We start from the raw sequence: 16,340 nt of genomic DNA, 5'->3' as shown, positions 1-16,340 counted from the left end.
AACATCCTGTAAGTTAATAGTGAAAAAAGAGATATTATGGTCAGGTTCACTTGATAAAGATTCAGTTGATAAAGCTTGTCTTCACATAATAATAATACAAAATAAATATGCCATGATTCCCCATATCAACTTGAATTGAACAAAATAACTCCAATCTAAACTCCAAATCTGATCAAAGCTGATCTATGAAGTTTTCTATGATACCAATCTGATTAATTGCCTGATATGAATTTCAAAAGTTTCATCTTTGTCTACAAATTTCTTTTCCACTTTACACCATTCTATCTTAACATCTCTTCCAGTCTTACATCCCAGCAAGCACCCTCCAGTGCTCTGATTCTCATTTGCAACACCTCCCCTCTCCTGCCAGTTACTATTTTGGATGGTGCCTTTAGCACTATGCCCCGGCACTATCCTCCTTAATGTATGTCTGTCTGGCTTCAGGAGACTCTTCAAAACCCACCTCTTCAACAATGCCTTTGACCATCACCCTATCATTTCACCCAACTCCTGCTGCCTCCTCCCATTGCGGGTGAGGCAGCAGGAGGCTACATAAAAAGATGCTAAGCAATTGCATGTGGCATGTTCATGAACAGTCTCTTTTGAACCTAAGGCCTTGGGCATTTCTACTTTAATCAGCTTTTTCCAAAGATTATATATAATGCAGAAATGTTTTTAGTGATGGCTGTGGTCTGAAAGGATGCCTCAGAATGTTGAGGACTGTTAATAAAACGTCCATTTGTTGTTGATTTATGCACTTCAACTCAAATTACACGAGTGTCAAAAGAGATTTTAATGATTGTACAATGAAATACTAACCAATTTATTAACTAGGTTGAAAGGAAATGTGCTTGACTTAGAGCTAAGGCTGCACAGAAATATGACTGGAGTATTTCTTGGATATATTTGGCACATATTTGCTCAGATTCTTCTTGGTCCCAAACATTACGTTCAAAACCTCAGCAGCTTTGAACTCCCCAGATCAGCATCCATTTTGATACATAGCAGTTAAGAGACACTGTCTTCACAAAAATAATGTTGCTCAGAATTTAGTTCCCCACCAGAGGCATTTTCAGAGGCAGGGTCGGGGTGGGGAGTGGGGTGCCATGTGATCAGGTGGGAGGGTGCAGGGTAGGGTCGTACCACCTTCCCACCTCCATCCAATTAGGTCCAGGGCAGGAAGGCTTGCGGTCGGCCATCCTACCTGGAGGCTAACTGAGGTCCTTAAGGACCTCTTAAGGACCTCATCCTGCTGCATTGGTATTCAACTAGCAAGCGGGGGGACTCACCATCTGGGAAGGCTACCCAGAAAACACTGTCTGGTTTGCCTTTGACTTTTGTAGGGGAGGGGGGCCTGGATCAAAGGCACTGTGTGCCAGATCGAGGGACCCAACATTGAGAGGTGGAGGGGGCATGCCATAGGAAGCCATCCTCCTGCCCTTGTTGTCAACCCCATCCTACCCCCCCCACCACCACTCCTGGCCAGTGCCTTCCTCCTGGGAACCCTGTCCTTTCCCACTTCCCAAGGCCAGTTCTAACTCTTACCCAGTTCTAGCCAGACACCCATTACTCTGTTGAAACAGCTGCACCACAGGGAATACATTGCTTGATTCACAGCTCTTTCTCTCTGATCTAGTTTGTCAATTGCACAATGTTTATTTACACAAGATAAAGAGGGTTCAAGTGCTTGCAGTTTCTGCTACTGATAGTTTTAAGGGTCTGGATTATTGACACTTTTATAGGGCAGTAGTAAAAGAAATATTTATGAATGAATGACTTTTTTAAAAGCCTTTTCACACATGCTATTGTTACTAAAGACTTCAGTGATTCTGTACAGGGTGTATACTGGGTGAGTGGACATGGGAGTGCCATGCCATAGGTTGGCATGGAGAATATAAGCGAACATGAGGGGGTGAGTGGAGAGGAATAGGTTGGCATGGAGGGTATGAGGAGCCAAGGGGTGTAGGTGGGGAGCATTGGTTGGCAATGCGCATAGATAAGATCTTTTAAACTTACCTTTCAAAATGTTCTCTCATCCAGACTATGGTTCACAATACTGAGGGGCCATGAACCACAAGCCCTTGAAAAGCTGGCCCGATTCCACGAAAATTGCAGAGGGCTCGAAGATGTCATTCCCCACAATGGAACTGGCCACGTCAGGAGTGTAGGGTACTGGCTCATGACTCACACCAGCCCGCACCCTCATCCCATGCTAGTAAAATTGGAGGCACTGGGAATGGGGTCAGGAATCTTGAATCAGGTCCCGGCCATCATTTTTAAAGGTCCGCAAAATTGCCCTGACTCCACAAAAATCCAGCCAGCTGCCCTTAAATTCAGATGTTAAATGGGAGGCTCTGTCTGCCCTCTCAAGTGGATGTAAAAGATTGCATGGTGCTATTTTCAGATGAGTTCATACCCTGGCTGACATTTATTCAACAACTAAGATGACTAAAACAGATTAGCTGGTGTTGTAGTATTGCTGTTCTTGGAATCTTGCTGTGCACCAATTAGCAACTGTGCTCCCTGTGTTATGACGGTGACTATGCTTTGAAAGTGCCTCAGTGGCTGTAGATCACTTTGCAATATCGTGAAAGGCGCTATAGAAATGAAAGCCTTTCTTGTTTGGTGAGCTTATTTCTGTTGAGAGAGAGTGAAGAAAGCTCAGTTCTTTGGCAATGCCCTTTGTCAGCATTGTTGTCATGGGAACAAACGACCCCCTAAAAAAATCACCACACAAAAATTCAAAATACTGAACTGACTCTGAATTTAATTGACTGAATACAGCAGTTTGCCTTTTAAAAAAGACAATTTGTACTGACTGTTCCCAGAGAATGATGTCATGGCCAGAACAAACATGGCTGAGAGTCAACCTGTGATTTCATCCATCAACCAGCCCATTGAGAACATGGACAACTTATCTGTTTGAGTATCAACGTTGTGATCACGTTGTTTGTAAGGAATCCATCATCACACTGTTAATAAAAACTGCTCCTGTCAGTAATTCAAGCTGGAATTGCTTTAATTAGATGAGACAAAAAACATTAAAAATATATAAAAATAGAAGAAAAAAGACCCACCAACACTCGAGACTTCCTCGAGTGGCTCAGTTGGTATTTGGGCTGTCCAGTTGCAGAACTGAACCATATTCCGGCTTCAGGATCCGAATTTGCTGATTTCAGTGAGGGGCGATAATACAGTTAGTACAGTTGACCATTCTGGCTTGATATTAAAGACAAATCAGCCATCCTAATACAACAACAATAAATTACATTTATATAGTGCCTTTAGGACAGTAGAATGTGCTAAGCCAGTCCACAGGAGTATTATCAAACAAAACATGATGCCTTTCTGTACCCATCCCTCCTCCCAAACGCAGTAGGACGTATTTTTTTTACTCTTTTAAGGGGTGTGGGTGCCCCTGGCTGGGCCAGCATTTATTGCCCATCCCTAGTTGCCCTTGAGATGGTGGTAGTGAGCTGCCTTCTTGAACTTCTGCAGTCTATGTGGTGTGGGTACACCCAAAGTGCTGATCGGGAGGGAGCTACAGGATTTTGACCCAGCAACAGTGAAGGAACAGTGATATATTTCGAAGTCAGGATGCTGAATGACTTGAAGGGGAACTTGCAGGTGGCGGTGTTCCCATGCTTCTACTACCCTTGTCCTCCTAGGTGGTAGAGGTTATGGGTTTGCTATCAAAGAAGCCTTGATGATTTGTATATGATACATACTGCTGCCTGCAGTGGAGGGAGTGAATGTTTAAGGTGGTGGATGGGGTGCCAAATTAAGCAGGATGTTTGTTGTGGTGTCAAGCTTCTTGAGTATTAACAATTCAAGTTGGGCTTCTCTGCTCAGTGAATTCAAGGATGAAACCTGGAATATGGTTCAGTTCTATGCTGGACAGTCCATATACCAGCTAAATCACTAGCTGAGCCTTCACGTAGTCCTTTGGTTTGATGGGGAGAGTTTGTTTCCATGACAATAATGCAGCTTGGCTGTGATGCTTTCTGTGAAGTCATAACTCACTGCCTGTGCTTGCAGATGAGGGATGAGTATATGTGACAGTACTAGTGGTCTTTAAGATGTTTTGGTGAGGTTTCACTTACTCTATGAGTGACTTGGAGGCAGTCAGTACTTATTTTTTCTTAAACTATTTATTTAGAACTATTTACATTCAAGGCCTCATGGTAAGTATGTTGTTCCCTGGACACAGACTGTCCTGCATCTCGCTCCCTTGGAGCCTCTTCGTCATCTGACCCTGATGCCATGATTATATCATCATTAACAATGTTGTTTCATTGACATAACCATTAACTCTTTATTCCACATAAGAAAGAATAAAGGAAACAGAATTTATCTTTTTCTTTAAACAATCCAGCTGTCTCTTCCGCGGGATGTGGCATATTTTCAAGGTGTGATCTTTGACCTCAAACTACATTTGCTCATGCAGCTCCCACTGAACGGTTCCTAACCATCTCTGTGCCCACGGAGAATCTGGGGTTTGAGCAAACAGTGACTAGATAGTAAATGAATCACGGTGCCAGTCTCGCTCACTGATAGCACGGTGGGTAAAAGCCCAGTATGATCGCTCAAAGGGCACCATATTTGATTTCTGGTCAGTGCTGTGTTACCTAATCGTAGCTGGGGTGGCCACAATATCTCAGAGGCATAGAGCAGAAACGGCTGGACTGTGTTCCTGTTTTTGATCACTTTCCAATGGCTCAGTGGACAGGCACAAAAGTAATATTTAAAAATATTGACTTTTACACAGCGAGAGGAGGTCTTGTGGCACCGGTAGGTACTGCCCCTGCCTCTGAGCCAGAAGCTTCGGGTTCAAATCCCACTCCAGGACTTGATGGCCAAGGAAGGTGCGTTCACATGAGGCCAAACAGATTGAGTATCAATCTGCAAACCCTTCCAATATACTCCAGTGGCATTAAGAGTGGGAGATATTCCTGGTCAGCCATGTGACGGAGAGAAATGGGAACCTCTACATCGCTATTCATAGCTCCAGGACTGCAATATGCATGTAAAAGTGAATGTTGCCATGGCAACTCCGACTCCTTCTGGTTGTGCAGGAGGGGTGCGGTTGGCTGGACAGCTGGTGTGGATCAGATTGGTGCCAACAAGATAGGGTTTGATCCCCATTCCAGCTGGGGAGGATTCAGGGCTGCCTGTAGTGGAGGTCATGGAGCTATGGGTCGGATCTGCCTTCGTGCAGAGAACTGAAGGAGAAGGAGAAGTAGAACTCATTGGTTCTGGTATTGAATGGGTTGGCACTTCTGCTACAGTTACAGAAATCTCAGGTTAGATGGCATTCAGCTTTAGACATCACACCTCAGGAAGGACACGTTGTGGCCTTGGAGTGGGTGCTGCACGAATTTACCAGAAAGACACTGGGGCTAAAAGGGTTAAATTACAAGTTCAGGTTGCATAGAGTGGTTTGTACAGCCTTGAAAATGGGAGATAAAGGAGTGATTTAATTCAAGTGCTTAAGGTAATTAAACAATTTGATGAGAGATATTTCCTCTGGTGGGGGGATTCCAGAGCATGTGGCATGACCTAGAAATTAGAGCAGGACCATTCAGGGGTGACATTAAGAAACATTTCTTCACACAAAGGGTAGTGGAAATTTGAAACTCTGTCAAAAATCCTCTTGAGGCTGGGGGGTGGGGATGAGGCGGGGGGAATGTGGGCACCTGAAAATTTCAAAGCTGAGATTGAATTTTTTTGTTAGGCAAGCATATTAAGAGTTACAAATCAAAGCCAAGTAGATTGAGCCAAGATAAGGATAAGAATTGAAATAATTTAATGCTGCAGCAGGCGTGACAGGCTGAATGGTCTCTTCCTGGTTTTTGTGCACATTGTGGTCTGATTGTTGTCTGAGAGATGACTGCTCATGCTTATCATGTGCTAGTCATGCTGTGTTGTAGGGTGGTTGAGTTGTGCTATTAATGATAGAGTTGATCTGCAGACGCTTCTTGGGTGGAAACATTAAGTTTATTTACAATATGCTCAGCAGCAACTACATGTGTGCTTTCAAATCCAACTCTATATCTATACTGACTTGTGAGGTAGACCAAGCTGTTTTCTTATTGGTTACTATAGATCATGTGATCATCCTTAACAAGTATTATTCTTAAAGGCATATTACACACTAAATAAAACCACGATTACTACATTCCTCTCCTTTAACTTAGGTATACATATTATATTTACAAGTATATATTTTTCAAGACAACATAATATTTATACTGGGTAAGGAATTTACAAGTTCAGTCTTTCAGGTGGTTTCCTGGTACATGTGGAATGTTGCAGCTCCACAACTTCAGATTCTTTGTCAGGAACCTCCTTTTCCGGAGTTGCCTGAACATCAGGTGTTTCGGTGGGCACTTGCAGTTCTGTATCCTCAACTCTTACAGGAACATCAGACATGTCAGTCCTGGGTTGAGTATTCACAACAGGAAACACAGACCCGGTCATGATCACTGGTGGAACCAAATCTTGGTGATTTGTCTCTCTCTTCCTTAAATGGTCCACATGTTTATGGATGATCCAGCCTTCCACCTCCATGTGGTAAGATAGAGGTCCAGTCACCGCACTTATTTCACGAGGTAACTACTTTGGTCCTTCCCCGAAGTTCTTCATGTATACCGGCTCTCCCATGGTAAATGTCCTCATGCGACTATGCCAGTCGTGTCTAGTTTTCTGGTTTCCCCGACTCCTTTGCACCTTCCCATCTAAATTCAGCATTATTTAGCTCAATCTCATCCTGAGGCGTTTCAACAATAACTCTGTGGGTGTGAAACCTGTTGTTGTGTAAGGGGTAATCCTGCAATGAAAAATAAAACGTGCTAGCCTGGTTTGCAATGAATCGCCAGTTAGCTTTTTCATGCTTGCCTTGAACGTTTGAACCGCCCTTTTGGCCAGTCCATTTGAGGAAGGGTGGTACGGTGCAGTTTTTACATGACTGATACCATTGAGGCTGATAAACCTTTGAAACTCAGCACGCGTAAATACTGTGCTGTTATCAGAAATGACTACTTCTGGTAATCCATGAATGACAAAACTTTGACATCGTTTCTCAACTGTAGTGGCCAACGTTAGTGACTTCACCTCATATATGCCCAACCATTTTGAATGGGCATTGACAATGAGCAAACATTGTTCCCAGGAAAGGTCCAACGTAGTCAATGTGTAACCATGCCCATGGTCTACCTGGCCACTCCCATGAGTGTAATGGAGCTGTCACTGGCAACTTTTGCAGTTGCTGACATTGCACACAGTGCTTTACTAAACCCTCTCTTTTGCCATCCATCCCAGGCCACCATAGATAGCTGCATGCTATGTTCTTCATACAGGAAATTCCTGGATGGACACTATGTACTTCAATTAAAAGTGGTTCTCTTCCCTTTGAAGGAACTATCACTCATGCTCCCCACAGTAAGATGCCATCCTGGCTGGTTATTTCATATCTCCTGTTGAAGTAAGGTTTCATTTCATCAGATACGGGCTCCTGTGACCAACCATGTAGCACTTGTTCTGGAATTGAGATAGGCCTGGGTCCTGACTTGTCCAGACTCTGATCTGTCGAGCACATACCGGTGAGGAATCTAAGAAATTTAACAGTAAAACAAGTTCCTGTGGAACTGGGGTGTGTTCATCATTTTCATGTAAAGGCAAATGATTGAGGGCATCAGCGTTTGCAATTTGATTGCCAGGCCTTTGTATGAGAGTTTATTCGTATGCTGCCAGAATTAAGGTCCATCATTGTATTCTTGCTGAGGCTATTGGTGGTATAGCTTTGTCCTCACTAGCAATGGTTTGTGGTCTGAAAATTATGGCAGTGTATGTGGTAGTGAAATTTCTTGACAACAAAGATGATGGACAAGCCTTCTTTTTCTATCTGTGAGTATCCCTTTACCACTGTGGTAAGCATTCTTGATCCATAACCTATTGGTCATTCCAGGCCATTGTCCACGATGAGAGAGCTCTACTCCCACTCCATAGGGGGAGGCATCACATGTCAGCACCAATTCCTTCGTCTGGTCATAATGCACTAGGAGATTGGACGAGTGCAACAATTGTTTCACCTTTATGAAAGCTTCTTTCTGGGGTGCCTCCCAAGACCAATGTTTGTTGTTTTTGAGTAGAGAATGTAGGGGGGCCAGCACTGTACACAAATTGGGTAAGAAGCACCCATAATAGTTGATAATTCCTAGGAATGATTTGAGCTCAAGGGTGTTCTTTGGCGCAGGTGCCTCTTTTATGACTCTCACTTTCTCCTCAACCGGGTGGAGGCCCTGTGAATCTACCTGGTGACCCAAATAGATTACCTCCCTCACTTGGATTGTGCACTTTTTTTTCAAACATTCCAGCTTCTGTTTTAAGACTTCTAAGTTTGCTAAATCCTCTTTTTCAGTGAATCCTGTCACCAATACACGATCTAAAGAGACTACAACTTGGGGCAGTCTCTACAGTAAACTTTTCATTGTTCTCTGAAAGATGGCATGAGCAGAGGACACACTGAGAGGCAATGGTGTATATTGGTACAACCCTTTGTGGGTATTAACTGTGACAAATTCCCAGGAGGCATTATCCAACTCTAGTTGTTAATAAGCATGACTCATGTCAAGCTTTGTATACAATGTCCCCCCCTGCCAGCTTGGCATACAGGTCTTCGATTTTTGGAATGGGCTGCCTGCCCAGCTTAGCCACTTTATTAACCATCAGTCTGTAGTCTGCACAAATTTGGACACACTGGTTGGATTTAAGGATGGGGACTATGGGTGCTGCCCATTCTGAGAATTATATGGTTTGTATAACACTCACTTTCTCTCATCTGTTCAGTTCAATGTCGACGCAGGGCATGTGGCACCGGTCTCGTCTTCATGAAGTGAGGGGTTGCTTCCAGATCTACATGAATCTTGTCCTGCAAGCTTTGGATTTTCTCCAGTTCATCCTTATAGATGGTGGCATCCTTTCTAAGTAGCTCTGGTAGCATACTTGCTCTCTACTGGAAGTTTTCAGACCATTCTAAGTTAATTACATTTAACCAATTTCACCCCAGGAGACTTGGCCCTTCACCTGCTACCACCATCAAGGGTAGCTTTGCCGATTGGCTCCATAATGGTCTGTTACTCTGCTTATGCCTTTTACTTGAATGTCTTCATCTGTATATGTTTTTAGCTTGGCATCTGTTTCTTCTAAACTTAATTGGTTTCACCATTATCCAAATATCCAAAGGTATGTTCCCCAATTACTGTAGTGGAAACTCCCATGTCCACTTCCATTTGAACAGGTTTGCCATTTACTTTCACTTTGACAAATATTGGTTCTGTCTTTCTAACTTTCCAATTAAACAACGAGTAAATATCTGAATTTGTTGTTTCAGTCTCTTCTACATTGTAGATTTCATTGGGCTTCTTCCTTTGTTTACAAGCCTGCTTGAATCTTTCTTTGTGCTGCCCCATTACATGTCCATTTCTATGGCTATAGTAACATTCGATTTTTTTAAACTGCCAATCGCTAAAAGACTGATTGTTTCCACCTCTATTAGGATTATTCTTCAAATTCACTGCAAAGTTATTTGGCTTTATCCTTTGGCTGGCAGAGGCTGTTTCCTGCTTCTCAGCAGAGTCTCGCTTTCTCGCGCCTCTTTCAGTTGAGGTTTCCCACCCGATGTGGAAGACGGTGCCATTTTGCACACCCTGTATTGCTGTTGAATCTCTTACTGCACTTTCCATGGCCAGCGCTATGTCTAGCGCCTTCTTGAAATCCAGATTCACTTTGGGCAATAATCTTTTCTGAATAGTGTCCTCTTTCACACCACACACTAAACAACCTCTGTCATTCAGAGTCGTATTGAACTCACAATGTTCCGTTAGCTGTTTCATATTTGTCATGTAGCATGCAATTGTCTCACCCGGGGACCTATTTCGCGAATTAAACCTGAACCTCTGCATCGTGACTGAGGGCTTTGGTTGAAAGTGACCCTTCACGAGGTCCATCAATGCATCGAAATTCTTTGGCCAAGATTTTCCTCTCGTCGATTTGGGGGCGGGGCCCAGTCGCCGAGGGGAACATGATGCGGGATGACATTTTTAGGAAGGAGGGCGGACAGCGAAAGCAGATGACCGCCCGCCGACCTGTCAATGGCCAATTGAGGCCATTGACAGGATAATTAAAGCACTTAAAGACTTGCCCGTCCAACCTTAAGGCTCAACCACTGGCGGGATGAAGTTTCATGTCCATTTTGTACAAAAATAATAACGTTTATGTGTTCTTTATTAACATGTCCCATCTCGTGTGACATTGCCACATGAGGGGGTGTTAATAATTTTTTAATGTTTCTATTTTTAAAGTTTTTACCACTGTCAGTATTTTCCCTGAGACAGGACTTTGCCTCAGGGATCAGTGCATTCTTTCCTGCGCATGCACGGAAGAGCGCACTTTGACAGATGGGGAATCCTTCCCCCCAGCACAGGAAGCGCATAGCGCTTCTCATCGGGGATGCTGCTGGTCAGGCCTTAATTGGCCCGCCCACTTAAAATGGCGGTGGGCACGTTTCAGTGGCGGGGGTCGGTTGCCTGCCCGCCGCCAAGCCGGTGGGACCCGCCCATCATCCGAGGGCAAAATTCTGCCCTATGAATCTGGGGCACTGGGTGCCATCAAGCTTCACATCAAACTGTAGGTTTTTCTCCCACAAGTACTCAAGCGGATCACCCACCTCTTCTCTTTCCCCATAATCTCGTTCATTTGAAAAAAGAACATGTGGCGTTCTATGCATTAAGACCAATCGCCTGTGGCAAGCTCAAAAGGATCAATTCTCCAAAATTGTGACATTTTGAGAGGGGATAACTTCTTCAGTTATAACGGAGCTTGCTACTTACAATCACTGGGCGAGGTACAGTGCCAATTTCTTTGTAAGTTGATTTCTTCTGTTCAATCCTGTTTTATCCTCATCACCAGTTTATTTTAGGGTGGCCAAGTTGTGCTATTAATGATAGAGTTGATCTGCAGACACTTCTTGTGTGGAAGCATGAAATTTATTTACAATATACTCAGCAGCAACTACATGTGCGCTTTCAACTTCAACTCCATCTCTATACTGACTCCTGAGGTAGCCCACACTACTGTCCTATTGGTTACTACAGATCATGTGATCTTCCTTAACATATTATTCTTAAAGGTACATTACATTCTAAATAAAATCATAATTACTGCATGCTGTGTGGGCAGTACCATACCATGTTCCTCAGGTAGGATGCACTTGGGGGAACTTTTACCCATCTCCACTTAATGGCTGGAAACCACTCTCGGTCTGTTTTTCATTTTTGCTAGGAACAGGGTTTATAGCAGCCAGTGAAATACTTACAATCTACGTCATCTCATGACAATTATTTCAACAGTTTTTTCTTTCTCTGTGCAGTGCAAAGTAAGTTTGGACCCAAGTTACTAATCTGCTTTCAGCCAATCACCATTTCTCTGTGCTTCAGTTGGACATGGCTTTATGATGATATATGAGAATTAGTCTAATTAGGAAAAAGATGGCCTCGATTCTAATTTAAAATAAAAACAGAAAGCACTGGAAAAGCTCAGCAGATCTGGCAGCATCTGTGGAGAGAGAAGCAGAGTTAACATGGAGTTGTTTGATTCTAATTTGTTACCTTTCAATCTGAATTCACATCACATTTCCTGCTGTACATTAAATTGCCCAAATTATCCCAGATGTTCTAGGCTATTAAAATCCCAGCCTAGGGGCACCTTGCTAGAGGTCTTGAAGCCCTGTGTGCTCTCTCAGATCCCATAGCACTATTTCAAAAAAGAGTAGGACAATTCTCCCTGGTATCCTGGCCAATATTTATTTCTCAACCAACATCACTAAAACAGATTATTTGATTATTACGTGAAAATTGACTGCTGACTTTCCTACAGCGCAGCAGTGACTACACTTCAAAAGTACTTCATTGATTGTGAAGTGTTTTGGGATGTCTTGTGGTCATGAAACGCACTATATAAATGGAAGTTTTTTTTTGCTTCAAGTTACAGAAGTCTACAGGATGTGGTGTGCCGGCTGATGAAAGCATTTTCACTGACTTCTTGGTTTCTGCACAAACCAGTTGCCCCCAACAAATGTGCATAAGTAGGCATTACCCTTGGAATATAACAAGGCTTGGACAGAGACCACACAGAGCAGGACAAACTGCTGGAAGAGGGAGAATGAGAAGGAAGGCGAGGAAAGGCTCACAGGAGAAGGCCATATCCATCCAGGGGTGTTCAGGGAACAATTCTCCTACCTGAACCTCAACGAAGGATAATGTGTGAGATGTCCACACTTCAGTAAGGTCGTTGCCACTGAAATCTGCCATCTGCTGCAACTCCGGATCAGGACAATTACCGCATTGTCAGTGGCTGTGAAGGTACCATTGTGAATAAATTTTGTGTGTGTCTGCCTCCTTTTATGCTGGAGCTGAAGATATTCATAATTGCCATCCTTGTTGCATAAGGGAGATCACAGACCTTCTCTAGTCACTACAAGTTAACTATATTTCATTCTCTCGTGTCAGAGAGAAGCAGCAAGCGAGCCCATGGTTTCACTAGGATTATGGGTTTTCCTATGGTGCAGGGTGCCATTGCCTGCACACTTATCACTTTGTAGGACCAGCATGTTAATTCTGCCCTGTACCAGAACCAAAAGGAACCCCATTCACTCAACATCCAGCTAGTGTGTGACTGTAGGCAGTGAATTAGGTAGATCAATGACTGATATCCTGGCAGCAGTCATGATACCTTCATTCTGCGGCAGTCCTGCTGTGCCAGTTGCCTTTGAGCCACCACAATGAACCCAAGGGTTCGCAAGGGCTATCCATTGACAATATGGCTCATGACTCTGGTGTACAACCCGCACACACACATGCATAGCATGCACACAATGAAAGCAATGTTGCCACACAACATGTGATAGAGTGGACCATTGACGTCCTCAAACAACAATTCCACTAGGGAAGAGGTCTGCAGTATTGGGTGTAGCAGGTGTCGAGATTCACCATGGCCTGCTGCATGCTGTACAACTACCAGCTATACAACAGGCAGCTGAGGAACAAGGGCATGAAGAGGAAGAGGAAGAAAGGGGGCAACCCAGAATGCCCCTTTCTGGACCTGCTGCCCACGAAGAACTAATTTAAGTGCAATACTAGTAACCAACAGTCCTACACCCTCTCTCACTGACTCACAGCATCTGCTTGACCACAATGTGCAAATAAAAGCCACCAAAATGTAACATTCCAAACCAGGTTCATGAAGCAAATCGTGCCATATTACATACAAAAGTCAAAAATCACCCTTTACTGCCTGTCTTCTATGTGCCTTTGCCAGGCCTAGTGTTCCTACAAAGTGCTACACCAGTGGCTGCAGCATAGCTAGTGGAAGGCTGCTGACTGTTAGTGGAAGAAACTGCAAGTGGCCTTGAGGACAACCTAAGCAGCTCTGGACCCAGAGAACCTGGCCGAAGACTGCATCACCTCGCCATGCACTGCAGCAGTCTGGGCTGGCTGGCTGGTAGGCAAAGTGGCATTGGTGGGAGAATGAACACTGTCTTCTTGAGAGAGGATGACATGCAGGTTCACAGTCCATTCCCCCAGGTTTGGCACTTCAGTAATCTTAGAAAACTGTTGGAGGACAGATTGTTGTACCACTGTCCTTTTCAAACTGTAATCCACAGTCATTGTGCCAGGAGTCTGACCTTGCGTGACTTCAGTTTGAGCCTCCACTGTAGCACTTCGTCTTCTGGTGAAAGCTGCTTGAGCTGCAATGGAAGCTGAGATATCAGCCATCAACTGTGCCAAGTTGATGCTGGACTCCTCCATGCTCCTTCATACTGTATGCAGGTTTTCTGGCAGGCTTTCCAATGCACCTGGCATCTTTCTTTTACATATCCATCAGCTTCTCTTGTAGGTTGCTCCATCACAGTGCTTATCTGAGTCTCCTGCAACAGAACTCATGCAACCTCACCCTCACACAGTGAACTGGCTCCTGTACTATCCTTTCGCAGTCTGCCCAAACTGTCCTTAATTGGACGGGGCTCCCAGGTGCAGCCTGTTAACTGGCCGCCTTCTCGAAAATCTCCTTCAGTGACCCACTAAGGCCACATCCAGGTTTCTGACAAACCACTATTGCCGACAGAAGATCATGGAACAGTTCTGAGGGAGGGCCATTGACCTGAAACATTAATTGTGTTCCTCTCTCCACAGATACTGTTAGACCTGCTGAGTGTTGAGTAAGTGTTGAATGCTGAGTGCTTCCAGCATTTTCTGTTTTTATTGTCGCTTTATATAGAGCCCTTCACAACCTCAAGATGTGGCAAAGTGTTTTACAACCAATCAGTACTTTTCGCAGTGTTGTCATGTTGCAATGTAAGAAATGCAGCAGCCATTTCACACACAGTAAGGTTTCGTAAACAGCCATGTGATAATAACCAAATAAATGTCTTAAATGATATTGTTGGTGGGATAAATATTTAGCCAGTACAGCTTGGAGAATTCACCAGCTCTTCTTTGAAATAGTGCTTTTACATCCAATTCTGAGAGCAGACAGGGCCTCAGTTTAACATCTCATCAGAGAAATGATATCTCTGGCAGTGCCACAATCCCTCAGTACTGCAGTGGAGTGTCAGCCTAGAATTTGTGCTCAAGTCTCTGGAATAAGACTTGAACTCAATCTTCTGACTCAGCAAGAGTGCTCCCCGCTGATATCAAAGCATAATAATACAGGAACTCATCAATTGGGGAAGGTGCTAGTTATATTTGCAATGATTATGCATTTTAGACATGGAAAGCTGCATTAGAGAAGTAAACAATTAACAATTGGCATTTACAGTGAAAGTAACAAGTATTTTCAATGGAATAATGATGCCTGGCAACAGAATGAAAATGAAAAAAAAAATATTTTAAGTATTCAAACCAATGGTTACCACGGAAACAGAATATTCTGTGGCTCAGAGCACATCACAGCTCCTCCTGCTCAGGATCAGCTAGCAGTATATTGATGATTTACACTGAATGCCTGTGCAAAAGTCTAAAAACAAACCATTAACTCACTCCAGGCAGAAACTGCCAAGTAGCTATGTATACGGGACAGTTCCTGCTACGTTACCATGTCCACATCCACTGACAAACAGAATTGTGGGAGTTCCACCACCAGAACACCAGAGAACCCTTGTTGCCTTCCACCACCCCATAGTCCAACATGGAAATGCAAATGCCTTTGACACGACTTTTGGAGCTGGTGGGCCATAAGTCATTAAGCATTTCTGAGTTTGAGTTTTTAGAAAAATATCTATTCTTAACTGAGCTCGACGATAATCCAGTGAGGTGTCAATGTACTGCTCCCACCCATATCGTTCAATGGGCTTACAGATGCCAATGGTGTTTAACGCAACTAATATGCAACACTTTACACTTTGTAAGTGCTACGAGCATGCCAATTCCTGTTTAAAATCACTTCACAAGTTACTAAGCCCATCAGCTACTTCTTTATGGATATACCTTAGGCCTCCATCGATTGTCCTCCCGCTTTAGGGTTGCCAACCTTCAAGGATTGGCCTGGAGTCTCCAAGAATTGAAGATCAGTCTCTGTGAACAGTCCGGTGAACAAACCAGGAGAATAATCACAAAGTATTATACAAAATTTTGGCTTTTTCCCCCAATTTCTTTGAACACTGTCATTAATAAGAAATAAAAATGTTGGAGAAGAGGAAACAAAAGCTGTTTGATTGACAGTTTAGTTTATGCAATCAGTTGACAGAGGACAGGATTTTTCCAGTCCCGCCCATGGTGGGAATCGTCGCGGGCGGGACAGAAAATTTACTGGACAAGCCAAAGGTCCATTGGCTTCCGGTGGGAATTTCTGTTCCTGCAGCGGGTGGGTCCGGGAAATCCCACCCAAAGAGTCCATTCTCTTTTCAATGGATGTGGGAAGGTGGTGTGCCCAGAAATGGAGCAATGGTGGAGTGCGGGGAGAAGTGATTCGAGGTTAAAGGCTTTTCCTCTATTTATTCATGGGATCTGGGCATCACTGGCTAGACCAGTATTTATAGCCCATCCCTAATTGCCCTTGAGGAGGTGGTGGTGAGCTGCCTTCTTGAACCGCTGCAGTGTAGGAACACCCACGGCCTGTTAGGGAGGGAGTTTCAGGATTTTGACCCGGTGGCAGCGAAGGAACAGCAATATATTTCCAAGTCAGGATGGTGAGTGGCTTGGAGGGGAACTCGCAGGGAGTGGTTTTCCCATGTGCCCGGGAATACATCGAACCAGAGTTGTCAACTCAAGCTATATAGAGGAGGG

The 16,340-nt window shown here is 44.0% G+C and overlaps 1 protein-coding gene across 1 annotated transcript in view; it reads left to right on the top strand.

Moving 5' to 3' along the window:
- The window catches only part of cacna1g (calcium channel, voltage-dependent, T type, alpha 1G subunit), a 727,897-nt gene that overhangs the window by 396,673 nt on the left and 314,884 nt on the right, over positions 1-16,340 (top strand). The gene's annotated exons all lie outside the window — the stretch shown is intronic.

The sequence above is a fragment of the Carcharodon carcharias genome, chromosome 22, assembly GCF_017639515.1.
Source record: "Carcharodon carcharias isolate sCarCar2 chromosome 22, sCarCar2.pri, whole genome shotgun sequence".
In the NCBI taxonomy this organism is placed as follows: Eukaryota; Metazoa; Chordata; class Chondrichthyes; order Lamniformes; family Lamnidae; genus Carcharodon; species Carcharodon carcharias.
This window is presented reverse-complemented; position numbering and strand designations above follow the sequence as displayed.